The sequence below is a fragment of the Macaca thibetana genome, chromosome 11, assembly GCF_024542745.1.
Source record: "Macaca thibetana thibetana isolate TM-01 chromosome 11, ASM2454274v1, whole genome shotgun sequence".
NCBI lineage: Eukaryota > Metazoa > Chordata > Mammalia > Primates > Cercopithecidae > Macaca > Macaca thibetana.
In genome coordinates, this window is record NC_065588.1 from 52995811 (window position 1) to 53011045 (window position 15235).

Consider the following 15235-nt stretch of genomic DNA (forward strand, 5'->3'; position numbering starts at 1 on the left):
GGAGGATAGCTCGAACCCAGGAGGTGGACGTTGCAGCGAGCACTCTAACCTGGGCGACAGAGTGAGACCCTGTCTCAAAAAAAAAAAAAAAAAAAGGGAAGTTGGCCTGGCGCGGTGGCTCACGCCTGTAATCCCAGCACCTTGGGAGGCCGAGGCAGGCGGATCACGAGGTCAGGAGTTTGAGACCAGACTGGCCAACGTGGTGAAACCCCATCTCTACTAAAAATACAAAAATTAGGGCCGGGCGCGGTGGCTCAAGCCTGTAATCCCAGCACTTTGGGAGGCCGAGATGGGCGGATCACGAGGTCAGGAAATCGAGACCATCCTGGCTAACACAGTGAAACCCCGTCTCTACTAAAAATACAAAAAATTAGCCGGGCGAGGTGGCGGGCGCCTGTAGTCCCAGCTACTCGGGAGTCTGAGGCAGGAGAATGGCGTGAACCCGGGAGGCGGAGCTTGCAGTGAGCCGAGATCGATCGAGCCACTGCACTCCAGCCTGGGTGACAGAGCAAGACTCCGCCTCAAAAAAAAAAAAAAAAAAAAAATTAGCCGGGTGTGGTGGTGGGCGCTGGTAATCCCAGCTACTCGGGAGGTTGAGGCAGGAGAATTGCTTGAACCCGGGAGGCAGAGATTGCAGTGAGCCGATCGCGCCACTGCACTCCAGCCTGGTAACAGAGCAAGACTCTGTATGGGGGGAAAAAAATTAAGAGGGCGCGGTGGTGGGCGTTTGTAATCCCAGCTACTCCAGAGGCTGAGGCAGGAGAATCGCTTGAACCCAGGAGGCGGGGGTTGCAGTGAGCTAAGAGTCTTCCATTGCACTCCAGCCTGGGCGACAGAGGGAGACTTCGTCTCAAAAAAATAAATAAATAAAAATTAGGCCGGGCGCCGTGGCTCAGGCCTGTAATCCCAACACTTTGGGACACTAAGGCAGGTGGATCACAAGGTCAAGAGAGAGGGGACCATCCTGACCAACATAGTGAAACCCCGTATCTACTAAAAATACAAAAATTAGCCGGGTGTGCTTGGTGTGCCTATTAGTCCCAGCTACTCTGGAGGGTGAGGCAGGAGAATCGCTTGAACAGGGGAGGCAGAGGTTGTCGTGAGCCAAGATCGCGCCACTGCACTCCAGCCTGGGCAACAGAGCGAGACTCCGTCTCTAAATAGATAAATAAAGTGAAAACTGTAACTCTTACATCAGACGAAAACTGACAGGGGGGCCGGATTTGGTGTGCAGGCTGTAGTTTGCCAATCTCTAGCCTAAGTAGTCCAGAGTGTAAGGGAGTAAATTCAAGATATGTTCAAGAAGGTAGGTCATGGCCGGGCGCGGTGGCTCATGCCTGTAATCCAGCACTTTGAGAGGCCGATGCAGGCAGATAACTTGAGGCCAGGAGTTTGAAACCAGCCTGTCCAAGATGGTGAAACCGCATCTCTACTAAAAATATAAAAATTAGCTGGGCATGGTGCGCCTATAATCCCAGCTACTCAGGAGTCTTAGGTGGGAGAATCTCATGAACCCAGGAGACGCAGGTTGCAGCGAGTCTAGATTGTACCGCTGTACTCCAGCCTGGGTGACAGAGTGAGACTCTGTGTCAAAAAAAAAAAAAAAAAAGGTAGGTCACAACCAAATAATGGTGGCACTGAATGTCAGGCTTTTTTTTTTTTCTGAGACAGAGTCTCACCCTGTTGCCTAGGCTGGAGTGCAGTGGCGCAACCTTGGCTTACTACAACCACCGCCTCCCGGGTTCAAGTGATTCTCCTGCCTCAGCCTCCTGAGTAGCTGGGATTATAGGCGCTCCCCATCATGCCTAGCTAATTTTTGTATTTTTAGTGAAGATGGGATTTCACCAGGTTGTGCAGGCTGGTCTCGAACTCCTGACCTCAGGTTATCTACCCACCTTGGCCTCCCAAAGTGCTGGGATTACAGGCATGAGCCACCGCGCCCAGCCAGTCCACACAACTTTTAAAAAAAATTTCCTGACAGCAATAACGTCATGGTCCACACAGCTTAATAAGTGTTTTGGCTCACTGCAACCTCCGCCTCCTGTGTTCAAGCGATTCTCCTGCCTCAGCCTCCAGAGTAGCTGGGACTATGGGCACACCACCATGCCCGGCTAATTTTTGCATTTTTAGTAGAGGCACGGTTTCACTATGTTGATCAGGCTGGTCTTGAACTCCTGACCTCGTGATTCGTCCCCGCTTGGTCTCCCAAAGTGCTGAGATTACAGGCGTGAGCCACTGTGCCTGGCCAGGCTAATTGTTTTTAACTTATTTCTCTGACAGTGGGACACTATTGAAGTTTTTTTAAATTTTTTTTTGGGGGGTGGTTGGTGGTTTTTTGTTTTTTTGAGACTGAGTCTTGCTCTGTTGCCAAGGCTGGAGTGCAGTGGCGCGATCTCGGCTCACTGTGTTAGCCAGGATGGTCCCTCTCTCCTGACTTGTGATCCGCCCGCCTCGGCCTCCCGAAGTGCTGGTATTACAGGCTTGAGCCACTGTGCCCAGCCTGAAGTTTTTTTTTAAGTAGGAGAGTAGTTCTCTTGTGTTGTAAATTAATTTGGTGATAAGGTATAAGATGAATTTAAAATGGAAGAACGGAACTGAAGGTAGCAATTACATGACTGCAACTCCAAATTACTGGCAATTTCCCTTATCAAAAGAAGTATTGCGGGAAAAACTGCCTTTTATAATACATTTTAAAAAATTCAAACCCACTGCATCCTAATTCATAGGGTTTTGTTTTGTTTTGTATTTTGAGACGGAGTCTCGCTCTGGTGCCCAGGCTGATGCAGTGATGTGATCTTGGCTCACGGCAACCTCCACCTTCTGAGTTCAAGTGATTCTCCCACCTCAGCCTCCCTTATAGCTGGGATTACAGGCCTGCACTACCACACCTGCCTAATTTTTGTATTTTTAGTAGAGACAAGGTTTTGCCATGTTGCCCAGGCTGGTCTTGAACTCCTAGTCTCAAGTAACCCGCCTGCCTCAGCCTCCCACAGTGCTGGGATAACAGGTGTGAGCCACCGTGCCAGCCTAATTCACTGTTATTTACACACATACTGCCAATGCTTATTTACTTCCCTGTGTCTTCTTTGCTAAACATATTTCAAGGGATTTCATGTTAATGTAGCTCTGAAAATGGCTTCTCTCTCAAAAGATCACAAATAATTTGTAATCAGGTTTATCCATGCATTTAGATGTTATCTCAACCATTAGCCAGTGGAACCCAAGTTGAACCAGATTCCTTTTTCAAATTCACTAAGAAGTTCAGTTTGTATAGGGGCAAAATCTAGATTCAAACATATTATGAGCCAGAGGTTTTGGCAAAAGAATCTGCAGCCTGAATTGGCAGAAACTAGAAAATATTTGGCAAGTATTAGATCCTGTTTCAAAAGTTGAATCCTTAGGTGAGTGTCGTGGCTTGTGCCTATAGTCTCAGCTACACTGGAGACTGAAGTGGGAGGATCTGCTTGAGCCCAGGAGGTCCAGGCTGCAGTGACCCATAATGTAACCAGGACCTCCAGCCTGGGTGACACAGCAAGACGCTGTCTCAAAAGAAAAAAAAAAATTTAATCTAACAATCTAACAATTGCCTAAGAGGAAAGAAATTACTAGGACAATTGAAAAAAATTAGTAAAAGGGATGTAGAAGCATTCTGTCAGTTATAGCATCCATGTTCTCCCTGATATTTTTCTGAGGATTGAATTTATTTATTTTTGAGACAGAGTCTCACTCTGTAACTCAGGCTGGAGTGCAGTAGTGGTATCACAGGTCACTGCAGTCTTGACTTCTGGGGTTCAATCGATCTTCCTGTAAGGACCGAATTTAAATATATGTCCAGAGTCACAAATTGCAAAAGAGAACTTTATAGACTGACTTGAGCAATTAAAAAAATTGTTAATCGATGGTGAGAAAAGTTCTATTTTATTAAGGGGGCTTTCTAACAAGATAACAACTTAAAAGTTGTTAGTTTTGTATTAGGAAGTCAAAGGGAAAGGGTGCAGAATGGTAAAAATGTCTCTTGGGTATAGGGAATAAAAACTGGGCCGGGTGCAGTGGCTCATGCCTGTAATCCCAACACTTTGGGAGGCTGAGGCAGGTGGATCACCTGACGTCAGGAGTTCAAGACCAGCCTGGCCAACAGGGCAAAACCCCATCTCTACTAAAAATACAAAAATTAGTTGGACGTGGTGGCAGGCACCTGTAATCCCAGCTACTTGGGAGGCTGAGGCAGAAGAATTGCTTGAACCTGGGAGGCAGAGGTTGCAGTGAGCCAAGATCATGCCATTGCATTTCAGCCTGGGCAACAAGAGCGAAATTCTGTCTCAAAAAAAAAAAAAAAAAAAAAGGCCATAAACCTTAAAAGAGATATTATGACCCAGCTTAATATAAACATCACTAGGAGCCACTTGTAGTCCAAGCTACTTGAGAGGCTGAGGTGGGAGGATTGCTTGAGCCCAAGAGTTCAAGTCCAGCCTGAGCAATGTAGGGAGACCCTGTCTTTGAAAAAATAAGTTGTTGGTTTTTTTTGTTTTTTTTGTTTTTTTTTTTTTGAGATGGAGTCTTGCTCTGTCGCCCAGGCTGGAATGCAGTGGCGCAATCTCAGCTCATGGGAACCTCTACCTCCTGGGTTCAAGCAATTCTCCTGCCTCAGCCTCCCGAGTAGCTGGGATTACAGGCAACTGCCACCACGTCCGGCTAATTTTTTATTTTTATTTTTTTAGTAGAGACGGGGTTTCACCATGTTGGCCAGGCTGGTCTTGAACTCCTGACCTCAGGTGGTCTGCCTGCCTCAGCCTCCCAAAGTGCTGGGATTACAGACGTGAGCCACTGTGCCCGGCAAATAAAATCATTTTTTAAATTACTTATGTTTTAGGCCATGCATGGTGGCTCATGCCTGTAATCCCAACATTTTGGGAGGTGAAGGTGGGAGGATGGCTTGAGGCCAGGAGTTCAAAACCTGCCTGGGTGGCCGCGAACAGTGATTCACACCTGTAATCCCAGCACTTTGGGAGGCCGAGGCAGGTAGATCATCTGAAGTCAGGAGTTCAAGAACAGCCTGGTCAACATGGTGAAACCCCATATTTACTAAAAATACAAAAATTAGCTGGGTGTGGTGGTACATGCCTGCAGTCCCAGCTATTTGTGAGGCTGAGGCAGGAGAATCGCTTGCACCCAGGAGGCAGAGGTTGCAGTGAGCCAAGAATGCATCACTGTACTCCAGCCGGGATGACAGAGCGAGACTCTGTCTCAAAACAAAAACAGAAACAGGCTGGGTGTGGTGGCTCACGCCTGTAATTGCAGCACTTGGGGAGGCTGAGGTGGGCAGATCACGAGGTCAGGTGCATCCTGGCTAACACGGTGAAACCCCGTCTCCACTAAAAATACAAAAAATTAGCTGGTCGTGGTGGCAGCACCTGTAGTCCCAGCTACTCGGGAGGCTGAGGCAGGGGAATGGTGTGGAACCAGGAGGCGGAGCTTGCAGTGAGCTGAGATGGTGCCACTGCACTCCAGCCTGGGCTACAGAGCAAGACTGTCTCAAAACAAAACAAAAACAGGAACAAAAACAAAAACCTGGCCGGGCGCGGTGACTCACGCCTATAATCCCAGCACTTTGGGAGGCCGAGGTGGGCGGATCACCTGAAGTCAGGAGTTCGAGACCAGCCTGGCCAACATGGTGAAACTCCATCTCTACTAAAAATACAAAAATTAGCTGGGTGCGGTGGCAGGTGCCTGTAATCCCAGCTACTCGGGAGGCTGGGGCAGGAGAATCGCTTGAACCTGGGAGGCAGAGGTTGCAGTGAGCCAAGATCGTGCCACTGCACTCCAGCCTGGGCGACAAAGCGAGACTTCATCTCAAAAACAAAACAAAAAAACAAAAACAAAAACCTGCCTGGGCAACATAGCCAGATCCTGTCTCTGAAAAAAAAAAAATTATCTGATGCCATTATTATCTTCTCAACAATGTTGAAGCATAGCCTACTGGGGCCGGAGGCAGTGGCTCAGGCCTGTAATCCCACCACTTTGGGAGGCCTAGGCGGGCAGATCACCTGAGGTCAGGAGTTCGAGAGCAGCCTGGCCAACATGGTGAAACTCTGTCTTTACTAGAAAGACAAAATTAGCCAGGCATGGTAATGTGCACCTGTAATCCCAGCTACTTGGGTGGCTGAGGCAGGAGAATCGCTGGAACTCAGGAGGTGGAGGATGCAGTGAGCAGAGATCATGCCATTGCACTCCAGCCTGGGCAACAAGAGTGAAACTCTGTCTCAAAAAAAAAAAAAAAAAAAAAAAAAAAAAAAAAAAAGCATAGCCTATTCATTTGGTTTGGAGAAAGTTTTACAAAGAGTACTGTTGGCCGGGCGCGGTGGCTCAAGCCTGTAATCCCAGCACTTTGGGAGGCCGAGACGGGCGGATCACAAGGTCAGGAGATCGAGACCATCCTGGCGAACACGGTGAAACCCCGTCTCTACTAAAAAGTACAAAAAAAGAAAACTAGCCGGGCGAGGTGGCGGGCGCCTGTAGTCCTAGCTACTCGGGAGGCTGAGGCAGGAGAATGGCGTGAACCCAGGAGGCGGAGCTTGCAGTAAGCCGAGATCTGGCCACTGCACTCCAGCCTACGCAACAGAGCGAGACTCCGTCTCAAAAAAAAACAAAACAAACAAAAACAAACAAAGAGTACTGTATTTTGTGCTGAGTAGTTTTCTGGTGTCCTTTTTTTTTTTATGTGGTTATTTTTGATACAATATCTCTCTGTCGCCCAAGCCAAAGTACAGGGGCATGATCGTGGCCCATTGCAGCCTCAATCTTCTAGGCTCAAGTGATCTTCCCACTTCAGCCTCCTGAGTTGCTTGGGCTACAGCAGTGAGCCATCATGCCTGACTGAGTTTTCTTATATTCTGAGGTTTTTTTTTTTTTGTTATTGTTGTCGTTCAAACAAAATGTCTCAGATATTTATTACTGAACCAGCCTACTAGTGCACAGCATATCAACAAAGAAAAAACATTACCCAAGAAAACATATCTGACTGTCCAGATATTTTCAGCTTGATGTGGTAAGATCATAGTGACCTTGATACAGCAGAAATGTGTGCTGTCTCATGTGCAATTCTTTATATTCCTTAGTTCTTCTCCTCTAATGTCTCCTCTTGGAGTAGTACCTGATTTTATTTTAAGTTTTCTTCCAAATCCAATGGGGAATGGGATGATTTTGCTTTTGTTTCTTGGCCAGGAATCACTTAATTAAAGTCTCTTGAGAAGACATGGCCAGAAACAGAGTCAACCACACTCAATACAATGGCAGAGAAAAGACAGGGAGCTCATACTCTGAGTTTTGGTTTGCACTACCAGTGTGTCTTGGGCCGGCATCAACATGAACATCTTTACAGGAAAGAAGAGTCTTTTAAAAGCTATTTACACGCCGGGCCCTGTGGCTCATGCCTGTAATCCCAGCACTTTGGGAGACCAAGGTGGGCGGATCACAAGGTCAGGAGTTTGAGACCAGCCTGGCCAATATGGTAAAACCCTGTCTGTACTAAAAATAGAAAAATTAACCGGGCGTGGTGACATGCGCCTGTAGTCCCAGCTACTCGGGAGGCGGAGACAGGAGAACCGCTTGAACCTGGGAGGCAGAGGTTTCAGTGAGCCAAGATTGCACCACTGCACTCCAGCCTGGGCAACAGAGTGAGAGTCTGTCTCAAAAAAAGCTAAAAAGGTATTTACCTGTAAAAATGACATGCATTGAAGTATTTTTAAAATGGTGGCCGGGCGCAGTGGCTCACACCTGTAATCCCAGCCTTTGGAGGCTGAGGTGGGCAGATCACAAGGTCAGGAGATGGAGATCATCCTGGCTAACATGGTGAAACCTTGTCTCTACTAAAAATACAAGAAATTATGCCAGGTGCAGTGGCTCATGCCTGTAATCCCAGCACTTTGGGAGGCTGAGGCGGGCAGATCGCAAGATCAGGAGATCGAGACCATCCTGGCTAACACAGTGAAACCCCATCTCTACTAAAAATACAAAAAAAAAAAAAAATTAGCTGGGCGTGGTGGTGGGTGCCTGTAGTCCCAGCTACTCGGGAGGCTAAGGCAGGAGAATGGTGTGAGGCCGGGAGCAGAGCTTGCAATGAGCCAAGATCGCGCCACTGCACTCCAGCCTGGGCAACAGAACAAGACTCCGTCTCAAAAAACAACAACAAAAGAAATTAGCTGGGCATGGTGGCCCGTGCCTGTAGTCCCAGCTACTGGGGAGGCTGAGGCAGGAGAATCACTTGAACCCAGAAGGCGGAGGTTGCATTGAGCCGAGATCGCACCACTGCACTCTAGCCTGGGCAGCAGAGCAAGACTCCATCTCAAAAATAAATAAACAAAAAATATAAAAAATAAAAATATAATTTGTCTCCTGCTGGTCACGGTGGCTCATGCCTGTAAACCCGTTACTTTGGGAGACTGAGGTGGGTGGATCACTTGAGGTCAGGAGTTCGAGACAGCCTGGCCAACAGGGCAAAACCCGTCTTTCCTAAAAATACAAAAATTAGGCCAGGTGCGGTGGCTCATGCCTATAATCCCAGCCCTTTGGGAGGCCGAGGCAGGTGGATCATGAGGTTAGGAGTTCAAGACCAGCCTGGGCAAGATGGTAAAAACTCGTCTCTACTAAAAATACAAAAATTAGCCAGGCACGGTGGCAGGTGCCTGGAATCCCAGCTACTCAGGAGGCTGAGACAGGAGAATTGCTTGGACCCAGGCAGCAGAGGTTGCAGTGAGCCAAGATTGCGCCATTGCACTCCAGCCTGGGCGACAGAGGAGTAAAACTCCATCTCAAAAAAAAAAAAAAAAAAAAAAAAAAAAAAACAAATTAGCTGGGCGTGGTGATACACGCCTGTAGTTCCAGCTACTTGGAAGGCTAAGGCAGAAGAATTGCTTGAACCCAGAGGTGCAGGTTGCAGTGAGTTGAGATCGTGCCACTGCACTCTCAGCCTGGGACACAGATCAGGACTCTGTCTCCAAAAAAAAAAAAAAAAAAAAAAGTTCTTCTACCCCTACGTCCCCAACCTCCAGGCTGGGGCAATCCCAGGCTGTGGATAGATACTGGTCCATGGCCTATTAGGAAAGGAACCACACAGCAAGAGAAGAGCGCTGTGTGAGCCAGCATTACTGCCTGAGCTCTCCCTCTTATCAGATCAGTGATGGCATTAGATCCTCATAGGAGTGCGAACCCTATTGAGAACTGCACATTCCAGGGATCTAGGTTGCGCTGGCCTTATGAGAATCTTTTTTTTTTTTTTTTTTTTTTTTTTTTTTTTGAGACGGGAGTCTCGCTCTGCCGCCCAGGCTGGAGTGCAGTGGCCGAATCTCGGCTCACTGCAAGCTCCGCCTCCCGGGTTCACGCCATTCTCCTGCCTCAGCCTCCCGAGTAGCTAGGACTACAGGCGCCCGCCACCGCGCCCGGCTAGTTTTTTGTATTTTTTAGTAGAGATGGGGTTTCACCGTGTTAGCCAGGATGGTCTCGATCTCCTGACCTCGTGATCCGCCCGTCTCGGCCTCCCAAAGTGCTGGGATTACAGGCTTGAGCCACCGCGCCCGGCCTTTTTTTTTTTTTTTTTTTTTTTTTGATACAGGATCTCTGTCACCCCGGGTGGAGTGCAGTGGTGTGATGTTCGCTCACAGCAACCTCTGCCTCCCGGGTTCAAGCGATTCTCCTGCCTCAGCCTCCTGAGTAGCTGGGATTACAGGTGCTTGCCACCGCACCTGGCTATTTATTTATTTATTTTGAGACGGAGTTTCGGTCTGTCGCCCAGGCTGGAGTGCAGTGGTGTGATCTCGGCTCACTGCAAGTTCCGCCTCCCAGGTTCAGGCCATTCTCCTTCCTCAGCCTCCCGAGCAGCTGGGACTACAGGCGCCTGCCACCACGCCCTTCTAATTTTTGTATTTTTAGTAGAGACGGGGTTTCACCGTGTTAGCCAGGATGGTCTCGATCTCCTGACTTTGTGATCCGCCTGCCTCAGCCTCCCAAAGTGCTGGGATTACAGGCATGAGCCACCGCGCCCTGCTGTGCCCAGCAAATTTTTGTATTTTTAGTGGAGACAGGGTTTTGTGATGTTGGCCAGGCTGGTGTTGAACTCCTAACCTCAGGTGATCCACCAGCCTCAGCCTCCCAAAGTGCTAGGATGACAGGAGTGAGCCACTGTGCGTGGCCACTTACGAGAATCTAATGCTTGATGGAACAGTTTCATTCCAAAACTATTCCCTCACCATGAAAAAACTTGTCTTGCACAAAACCCATTTCTGGTGCCAAAAACATTGAGGACCACTGTTCTACCCCAAACATCACCTTATATTATGTTTATATTATAGAAAATAAGACCTCTGAGTGGGCAGGGTGGCTCATTCCTGTAATCCCAGTACTTGGGGGGCCAAGACGGGAGGATTGCTTGAACCCAGGAGTTTGAGACCAACCTGGACAACATAGGGAGAGCCTGTCACTACAAAAATAAAAAATTAGCCAGATGCGGTATATGGTGATGCTGGGATTACAGGCATGAGTTACTGTGCATGGCCTAGTGGACACATTTCTTGAGTGAGAGCACTGCTGTCATACTTTTCTCACTATTCTCAGTCCCTGGCACATAGTAGTTGCTCAACAATGTTTGTTAAATATATTAATAATTTAGCTGTGGCTGGGCGCGGTGGCTCAAGCCTGTAATCCCAGCACTTTGGGAGGCTGAGATGGGTGGATCACGAGGTCAGGAGATCGAGACCATCCTGGCTAACACGGTGAAACCCCGTCTCTACTAAAAAATACAAAAAAAAAACTAGCCGAGCGAGGTGGCGGGCGCCTGTAGTCCCAGCTACTCGGGAGGCTGAGGCAGGAGAATGGTTTAAACCCGGGAGGTGGAGCTTGCAGTGAGCTGAGATCCGGCCACTGCACTCCAGCCTGGGTGACAGAGCGAGACTCTGTCTCAAAAAATAATAATAATAATAATAATTTAGCTGTAATGGAGAAAAACTATGGACAAACCAGTCATGGTAGTTTAGGCAAGAGATTACACCCAGAACTAAAGCAGTGGCAGTAGGAATGGACAGATAAAGCTAACCCAGAATTTTAATGTATTTCTAACCTTGAAGACCAGTTAGAAAAGGAGTCAGAGAAGGAGGTTTCTAGTTTGGGAGACTGGGTGAAATTTGACACCATTAGCTGAGACTGAAAGGGACAGATGGAGGAGTAGAAATATGATTTAATATTGTTTATATTTAGTAGTTGAGGAAAGGGATTTTTTTGTGGCTTGTTTAGGAATGGGATGTTTTATCATGTTTGATGGGTGAGAAAAGAAGCCAGTGGAAAGAGAGGAGGGGTTGATGAAGACAGGATAACAGGGAGAACAAGGTCTGGTATGAGGCAGGAGAGGATAAAAGCCAAAGGAAAGAGAGAAGGCATGGGAAGAGGGAAGGAGATTAAAGTAAGTCTAAGGGAAGGGCTTTTAAACTTGATTCTGGCGCTTGCACTCTCTCTCTCTTGCTCTGTGTGTATCTGTGTGTATACACACAAAGAATATACATACACACACACACATATACACATATATATATACATACACACATTTTGTTTTGAGACACAGCCTCCGTTGCTCAGCCTGGAGTGTAGTGATGTGATTATGGCTCACTGCAGCCTTGACCTCCCCAGGCTCAGGTGATCCTCCCACCTCAGTCTCCCAAGTAGCTGATACTACAGGTGTGCACTACCACTCCCAGCTAATTTAAAAAAGTATTTTGTAGGGCCGGGCGCGGTGGCTCAAGCCTGTAATCCCAGCACTTTGGGAGGCCGAGACGGGCGGATCACGAGGTCAGGAGATCGAGACCATCCTGGCTAACACGGTGAAACCCCGTCTCTACTAAAAAATACAGAAAACTAGCCGGGCGCGGTGGCGGGCGCCTGTAGTCCCAACTACTCGGGAGGCTGAGGCAGGAGAATGGCGGGAACCCGGGAGGCGGAGCTTGCAGTGAGCTGAGATCTGGCCACTGCACTCCAGCCTGGGCGGCAGAGCGAGACTCCGTCTCAAAAAAAAAAAAAAAAAAAAAAAAAGTATTTTGTAGAGATGGGGTTTTGCCACGTTGCTCAGGCTGGTCTCGAACTCCTACGTTCAAGTGATCCATCCATCTTGGCCTCCCAAAGTGCTGGGATTACAGGCTTGAGCCACCATGACTGCCCGCTCAATATATATTTGTTGAATGAATGAATTAGGTGCCAGATCCATGACAGAAATATTTTTTACAGCAGAGGACCTCAGATCACTTAAGCTTTCTGTTTGCAGGTTTGTTAGGTACTACAACATGGAAATTAATATCTAACTCCCATGTAGTATCTAACTTGTGAAATCTTGTTGTGCTTCCATCTCTATAGACGTGTCCTTCTTCTGGAGGTTGCAGGGAGCCGAGATCATGACACTGCACTTCAGTCTGGGCAATAGATCCAAACCTTGTCTCAATTAAAACAACAATAATAATAAATTTTAAAAAAAAGTGTCCCCCTTCAAGCACAGGATGATCTTTTCTGCGTGTGTTCCCAGCTCGATGCAACCTCTGCCTATCACATTCAAGTGATTCTTCTGCTCAGCCTGGGATTATAGGCATGTGCCACCACGCCCGGCTAATTTTTTGTATTTTTAGTAGAGACGGGGTTTTGCCATGTTGGTCAGGCTGGTCTCGAACTCCTGACCTCAGGTGATCCGCCCACCTCAGCCTCCCAAAATGCTGGGATTACAGTGTGAGCCACAGTGCCTGGCCATCTGTGTGTGTTCTTAATGTCATTGTCTCCGGCCTTTTCCAGGAGTATGAATTTGCAGTTTATTCCCTTAATCTTTCCATTTTGTCTACAAATATGCTTAGGTGTTCCATTCTAAAAAGCAAGACAAAACAAATCTTTCCTCAGGCCTCCTTTTTATGCTGTGGTCTGTTAAACTTTTTCCACATTTCTAAGATTACTCCACAAACTATTCTCACTAAAGGTACTTCTTTGCTATTCATTCATTGGTTCACACTCCCCCAAGCTACCAAAATGGATACACTGCAAGCCACTCAATTGTCAAATTCAAAGGACCTTTTTTTCAGGCTGGGCACAGTGGCCCATGCCTATAATCCTGTTATTTTGGGTGGGCAGATTGCCTGAGCCCAGGAGTTCACGATCAGCCTGGGCAACATCGTGAAAACCTGTCTCTACCAAAAAAAACCCAAAAAAACCAAACCCAAAATTAGCCATGTGGCCTGGCACAGTGGCTCACGCTTGTAATCTCAGCACTTTGAGAGGCCAAGGTGGGCAGATCACCTGAGGTCAGGAGTTTGAGACCAGCCTGACCAACATGGTGAATGTCTCTACTAAAAATAGAAAAATTATCTGGGTGTGGTGGCGGGCCTCTGTAGTCCCAGCTACTTGGAAGGCTGAGACAGGAGAATTGCTTGAACCTGGGAGGCAGAGGTTGTAGTGAGCCGAGATCGTGTCACTGCACTCCAGCACTCCAGCCTGGGCAACACAGTGAGACTCTGTTTCAAAAAAAAAAATTAGCTGGGCGTGGTGTTTTGTGTCTGTAATCCCAGCTACCTGGGAGGCTGAGGATCACAGAATCACTTGAAACTGGGAGGTGGAGATTGCAGTGAGCTGAGATCACATCACTGCACTCCAGCCTGGGCAACAGAGTGAGACTCCATTTCACACACACACACACACACACACACAAAACAATTAGCCATGTGTGGTGTAGTCCTAGCTACTTAGGAGGCTGAGGTGGGTGGATCACTTGAGCCCAGGAGGTCAAGGTGAAAATGAGCTGAGATCACACCATGTACTCCAGTTCGGGTGACAGAGGCACTGTGTCAGGAAAAAAAAAAAGGCCTTTTGTTTTCAGTCTCTGTTCTTTTTTTTGAGACAGGGTTTAGCTCTTGTTGCCCAGGCTGGAGTGCAATGGCTTACTGCGTCCTCCGCCTCCTGGGTTCTGGGTTCAAGCAATTCTTCTGTCTCAGCCTCCTGTGTAGATGGGATTACAGGTGTGTGCCACCATGCTCAGCTAATTGTTGTACTTTTTTTTTTTTTTTTTTTTTTTTTTTAGACGGAGTCTTACTCTCACCCAGGCTGGAGTGCAGTGGCACGATCTCGGCTCACTGCAAGCTCCGCCTCCCGGGTTCACGCCATTCTCCTGCTTCAGCCTCCCGAGTAGCTGGGACTACAGGTGCCCGCCACCTCGCCCGGCTAGTTTTTTGTATTTTTAGTAGAGACGGGGTTTCACCGTGTAAGCCAGGATGGTCTCGATCTCCTGACCTCGTGATCCACCCGCCTCGGCCTCCCAAAGTGCTGGGATTACAGGTGTGAGCCACTGCGCCCGGCAATTGTTGTATTTTTAGTAGAGATGAGGTTTCACCATGTTGGCCAGGCTGATCTTGGACTCCTGACCTCAAGTGATCCACCCACCTCGGCCTCCCAAAGTGCTGGGATTATAGGCATGAGCCACTGCGCCCGACCTGTTCTTGATCTCTTTGAAGTGTTACCACAGAGGGGTCCCTATTCAGACCCCAAGAGGGGGTTCCTGGGCCTCAAGCAAGAAAGAATTCAGACACCTCCGGATGGTAAAGTGAAAACAAGTTTATTAGGAAAGTAAAGAAATAAAAGAATGGCTATTCCATAGCCAGAGCAGCCCTGAGGGCTACTGGTTGACTACTTTTATGATTATTTATTGATTATATACTAAACAAGGGGTGGATTATTTATGAGCTTTCTGGGAAAGGCATGGCAATTCCCGGAACTGATGGCTCTTCCCCTTTTTAGACTTATTGGATAATTTCCTGACTTTGCCATGATATCTGTAAACCTTCATGGTGCTGGTGGGAGTGTCTTTTGGTGTGCTAATGAATTATAAGCATATAATGAGCAGTGAGGATGACGAGGGGTCGCTTTTCGTTGCCATCTTGGTTTTGGTGGTCTTTGGCTGGCTTCTTTACCACATGCTGGTTTTATCAGCAAAGTCTTTGTGACCTGTACCTTGGGCTGTAGGAATTGAAGAAATTTCTTCACATTCCTGTGACGTAGAATGCCTGATATCGTGGTAATGCAGCCCAGGAGGTCTCAGCCTCATTTTACCCTGCTCTAATTCAAGATAGAGTTGCTCTGGTTCAAAGGCCTCTGACCTAAGTGTTTGACATAGTTGACCAGTCATTCCTTTTTCTTGAAAAGGCTGTCTTCTTTTATTTTTTGTTTTGAGACG

General features: G+C 47.7%; 1 protein-coding gene across 1 annotated transcript in view; it reads right to left on the reverse strand.

Annotated features, from left to right (window-relative positions):
* ATP5F1B (ATP synthase F1 subunit beta) overlaps positions 1–15235 on the reverse strand; it is a 271439-nt gene that overhangs the window by 46579 nt on the left and 209625 nt on the right. The gene's annotated exons all lie outside the window — the stretch shown is intronic.